At 33.7% G+C, this 5,922-nt stretch overlaps 1 protein-coding gene across 1 annotated transcript in view; it reads right to left on the bottom strand.

Annotated features, from left to right (window-relative positions):
* The window catches only part of LOC108910623 (stabilin-2), a 16,381-nt gene extending 15,086 nt beyond the window's left edge, over positions 1–1,295 (bottom strand). Inside the window, exon 1 of the mRNA XM_018715303.2 lies at positions 1,174–1,295. The gene's annotated coding sequence lies outside the window, so the exon portion shown is untranslated. The remainder of the gene's footprint in view (positions 1–1,173) is intronic.
* Positions 1,296–5,922: the final 4,627 nt, after the last annotated feature.

The raw sequence follows: 5,922 nt of genomic DNA on the forward strand, positions 1-5,922 counted from the left end.
AATGCGATAGTTATAAACAAATTAAAAATGGGCACTTTTCTTGTTTTTTTGCAATAACTTTTTTTGTTTATTAACCGATTTTAATTTAACAAGTCTCATTTTGTAGATAATTTTACTCCCTATAAGCTGTCTGTGAGTCACTTTTCGCTAAAATTGATGGTTTTCCCTGCAAAGTGAAAAAACTGTTTTCCTCACTTATTTGTTTAAATAGAAAAGTTAGCTAATAAAATTGTTTGACTCACGAGATGAGAGATGTTTTGTATTATGTTCCTTTAGACAATTTTACAATAATCTCCCGGATAGGACTTTTTTCGAGTAAAAATTTAATTTGCTTGGTCTATTAGCCGTGAATTACAGGGTATCCTGAAATGCGTGTACCAGCGAGTCACCCTAGCTTCTGCGACGATATTGTTTAAATAAATTCTGTCTCTTCATATTGTGTGTAAAACAGCTTTAAACTGTTTACAGCATGATTCATTGACGTAACGTAATTGAATAATGTTACAAAGTAAAAATGAAATGATCAAATAAAGATTTTTACATTTAATTTGCGATTAATTCTCATTCTTAACCAATATAAGAGTTTCGACCGCATCACCAGCTTCATTGAAGACGATCTTTCACGATTATCTGTTTTGTATTACATATTATCCGAGAATGCTGACCTTCCTCTCACGATTAGTTGGCTTTTAGTCCAGCAACGCACCTTATATGGCTTCCGTTATTCATGTGGAAAGGTTGGCATAATTTTAGCAGCCTCTGTATTTGGTTTTATGAGCGTGGGAGCGCGAAAACAAAGCAAAGCGGTTACGAAATCAAAAGATCGAAAGTGTCTACCACGCTTTTCTTCTATTTCAAAATCCTTCGCACAAAAACTCTCTCTCAATATTTGAAAAAATACCAGTTGCAAAATATTGAATATATTGTTTTAAAAAGTGACAGTATTCTTTAATGACGGTTTAAAAATTGATATTAAAAAGGTAAAAAATGGTGTTTACAAAAAACTATTTTTTTACTACTCCCGGAAATATTTAACGATCTTTTTTGAATAATATATTTTGGTCCTTCGATTTTGGAACTTTCTAGGGTTCTTTCATTCGAAACTGTGTTAAATTATCCAACAAAACCCCACATTTCGGTAAAACTGACTAAGAACATAATATTTTTTTTTACCTTGACGTCCACACTAAGAAATTATTCACAAGTAACAAACACGGCACTACTTCCAAGGTTCCTTCTGACACCGATGCTGATCGGCGCCCCACTATGGGCCAGAGGACGGAGCCATCGCTCTTATACCTCGTTGCTTTTTTCGAAGTCTACTCCTTGCCATGACGCCATCTCGTAGGCGTCCAAACTAGCCCTCATCGACGGCTGCCTTCAAGTGGGTACTCGTATAAACATTTATATGGAATTTTCTGCACGCAATTCGCTGGTTCAGCGAATGTCGTATCCGGGTGAAATGTTTACCTAAAAAATCACAAATATAATGTAATAAAGTAGTCGATGAAGATGAAAATTTTAGTCGTTGTTCGAGGTCATCTTCACAGGAGTTGTGAATATATTAACAGTATAGAATCAACATAGAAAATTAGGAAAAATACATTTGATCCAACGCCTGTTGGTTAAATTTAAAGATTTTGTACGTCAATTTTCGTTCTTAAGAAAGTTTTACGCACGTCGCTGGCCTGAGGTTTTAGGAAAGAAATTGGCCACACCGTTTCTTACGTTTTAGGAAGATCGACAAGTTCTTCCACAATTTCGGTTAACATGCTGCAGAAAAAATTCGTTCTAGGCTAACCCTGCCTTAATTTTTGACGTCACCCAATTTTTTTAACGCCTCTTTTATTATTAATCATAATGTCACGGCATTTATATGACTCACGGATTCGAGGGGGCGTGCTAAAGTGAAACGGTAACTTTCAGTTCTGAGCAAAAAAGTCGGGCTTATGCACAAGATGTAATTTTTTAATATGTATAATTTATTTTTTTAAGAACGATATTTTTTTTTAATGTTCGGCGCTTCGTCCACAGTGATATCAAAATCATACGGTGACTAAATCGTCGCTAATGCATACAAAAGTAATTACTAAATTATTTTCAATTGCAACTTTTCTCGATTCCAAACGCATAGCATTTTTGATTTTTCAATTATCAATTGAAGGTTGTGGAGGTTCTTAAACTTCTTTTTTTTTAATATACTTCACACTTGTACCAAGGCCAAGACCAAGACACCCCTGTTGAACATTTTAAGTAGTTTTATAAGTACTTGTTCTTATGCTTACCCCTTTTTCTCCCTTTTGTAGGTACTTGTTTCCTAGGTATATTATTAATTTGTACAAAATTACACACTTTTTTTTTAATTAACAAAGCGCTTCTTCAACATTGAATAGCATGTTTACAGAGAGAACGATTTTCTTTCTTTGGATAAATAATAATAAATAAAAAATAATAAAATTCAGAATATTAGCTTTTTAAGCTATTTTCGATTAGAAAATTCTGGTAATTTGCTGGGGCAATCCTGACATCGAATTCATTCGGATCCAGCGGGTCAAAATACACGGGAATACATGGGTCAGGCTACGACTTTCAGTCAAAAAAAAATCATACCACTCTTACTGTTAAATCATACCTAGATCACAGAAGGTAATTTATTAATTTTGTGGATTCTTAAGCTTTTTTAAGGTTAGGAAGTATTTGTGACCTTATGCGTCAAATCTAACTTCGGATTCGTGTTCAGCGGGCCAAGATACATGGGAATTATAAAGATCTGACCACTAGTTTCGTCTTACTTGGATTTTAAATGCTGATTTGTCGATTTTGTGGATTTTTAAGCATTTTTTGATGTTAGAAAATTCTGGTGATTTGCTGGGACAATTCTGACATCGGATTCGAATTCAGCAACTCTAAATAGGTGGAAATAATGTATTCTGGTCATTTGAACAAGACTATTTTTTTTTGTTGTGATGTGTAATCAAAGTACACCAGTAAAACTTTTTCATGTGTTATTTCTCGAAATGGGTAAACGCAATTTCATACAGAATTCCTGACTTTAATAAGTATACATCGTGATGATAAAGTTTGGAAAATCTATTGTACCTATACTTCAATCGACCAAACATTTTAGCAGACTTACAACTGAGAATTTATGCAGAAATGGAATTTGAATTTTCGCACAACTTGTTCTTGTTACGATTTCAATAACAACTGCATTAATTTTCATGACAATGTAAATCAAATAAAAAATATACAGGGTGTCTGTTAAAGAATAGGCCAAACTTTACCACTAGATTCTACGACGAAAAGGGGAAAAGTCACACACAATGTTGCTTATAAGCGATGTACAGGGTGTTGAAGTTGAAAAAATAAATAACATTTTCTTTAATATTTTTCGACTACTTCGAGCTAATTTCGTGAAATTTGGTATCCTGGGGTTTTTTGGGATGAGAAATTCGAATTTATCGACGATTTCTTGTATCTTCTAGAGTCTCCAAAGCCAACCGTTTTCAACAAAAAGGCATTTAAATTTGTAAATGCATACAAAAATTGTTTAAATTTTATTTTCAACATTGATAAACATTGAAAAAAGCGTATCTTTTAAGGCAGATCGACAATAATTAGTTATTTTTTAGATTTTTAGGTTGTTTAGATTGGTTACATTGTTTAGATTGTGTTAGACTGATTAGATTGTTTATAGAAAGTATTTAAATGCATATTTCTTGCTAATAAACAATTGCTCTTAATTTCGTTTAAAATTAAAAATATTAAATATGCACTCCTGGCGTTTTCTATTTTTTAACAATAAATAAAACTCAAATAAATATTCACTGTATGTGTTAAATTGACAACAGTAAACTGGTGATAGATTAGGTGCTTGTTTTGAAGTTCCACTAAAAATTTCACAGCCATCCTCGCAAGAAATAATGCGATATCCGTTGACTACACAGAAAACAGTAAATATTTTAAAAACCAGAAGAGATAGGTACAGGGAACCATTATACCATTCGAAATTTTTCATCAGGTTGCGCAAAAATATACAGGGCGTTCCATTAAAAAAAAAAAAATTAAGATGGTTTAAAGTTGATTAAATTCGGCATTAAATTTCTACCACCCTGTATGAAATTAAGTCATTTTGAGACTATATCAGGGAAGCTTAGAGTTTTAGTTATGTCCCGTATAAATTTTATCGTTCTAACGTTATAATTGTAAAATACACATCTTTTTGAATTAGGCAGTACTTTTTTAATTTTTTTTTGAAAAAAAAGATAAATATATCAAAAATGGTTTTAAGAATAGGAAACCTTTATGAAAGTTTACCTAAAAATTGACGTGGAATCCAAAATTGCAATAATATACAGGGTGTTCCATTTAAAATAATGAAGATGACGTCAACTTTCGGTAAATTCTCAAAATTAATGTCAAAGTAGTCCCTGAAATATGTCTAATGTCTCGACACCGTGGGACACCCCTCATTTTGCCATCTCAAACAACTTGAACATTGAAAATTATCAGTCACGCCGCGTTATCTCTTCCCCATTCCTGCTATCTTCCAAAACATTACCTTGCTCAAAACTAAACATGTTTTGCAATCGGCTGATGCGATAAAGTGCAGCGTCCGCTTGACCTGCAGACGCATTGAACGCAAACTCAATCATGCTCTGGTTTCTCCCCTATACTAGGACCTCATTTTCGTACGAAATATTTGGGTGCCCCGCTTATTTTTGTTTGAGTATTCGAATAATAACGTCGCTTGTAATTATCAGATGAGAGTAGGTAAACATTGTAATCTTGTTGAAGCAAACAGGTTGTGACCTCGTCGGAACCTTAAACGTATTCAAGGATCGTAAATAAATGGGTCACAAAGGAATCAATAATTCATGAGATTCTCGTTTGAAAATATTTGTAGGATGCGTAGAAACTGTGAGAGTAATCGGGCATAGTGCGCGTTTCCGAACGTATACTTCGTTCGCGATGAATATTGAATGTACGAGGACTGTTAAGAAAATAAGTTATCTTGGTAACATAGAGGCGTAGGTGATTTCTTTTTTTTTAATTTTACCGTAAAAATAAGCTCTATTTAATGCAAAAAGAGCGAATTCTCGAGCGGCTTTTGCCTGACCCCGGGACAATTTGTTTACAACGCCATTTTGCACATCCTACTTTATTTGTTGTAAAGAGCTACAATTTTAATTTTATGAAACCTTTCCTTTTCAATACGTTTCTTTGGATCAATTAGAACCTACATCTACGCTATTAACTTCTAAAATTAACGTTTAGTAATTAAACAATTAGTTGCAAAAAAACGAACGAAATTAACAAATACCTGGCGCAACAATTTCACGGTCAATTGAATCGGCGTTTAGCACACGCGTTGGTCATTGGATTGACTGTCTTTTCCATAAATTTCGTCAACATCCATCACTTTTTACAGTAATAATGCGCAAATTAGTGAAAAAGACTCTAGGTCCCTTAAATTGTAGGTAAACAACATAAAATAACTGATTTTCCGATAGGTCGTCTAGAATAGTCTAGATTTTCGTAGGCAGTAAAAAAAGAGAAAAACACGTAAAGGACCCCACACACCTTATGGAAATTGGTCTTTCGGTGAAATTTCATAAAAAATTGATATGTTGTTCCTTTGTTATTTAAGTTCAAAAAAATCAGACTGTCAAAGTTGACGGCCGATTGTTAAACGAATTAGGTTGGTAACGGCAAAAAAATACTGTCATAACCGGCAATCCGAGTACTTTCCCAGATAAAAATATTTTATTTGTGGAAGTATGTTAAGTGCATAAGAAATATTGTCAAAAGTCAGTGGGTCGCTTGATTTTCGGCGAGCTTTGGCGGGGCGGAAGGGTGGGGGAAGCGAACGACAGCGAGTCCGAAGAAAATGACGATAATATTCATAGTCCTGCCGTTAAA

The sequence above is a fragment of the Anoplophora glabripennis genome, unplaced genomic scaffold (genome assembly GCF_000390285.2).
Source record: "Anoplophora glabripennis isolate ALB-LARVAE unplaced genomic scaffold, Agla_2.0 scaffold884, whole genome shotgun sequence".
In the NCBI taxonomy this organism is placed as follows: Eukaryota; Metazoa; Arthropoda; class Insecta; order Coleoptera; family Cerambycidae; genus Anoplophora; species Anoplophora glabripennis.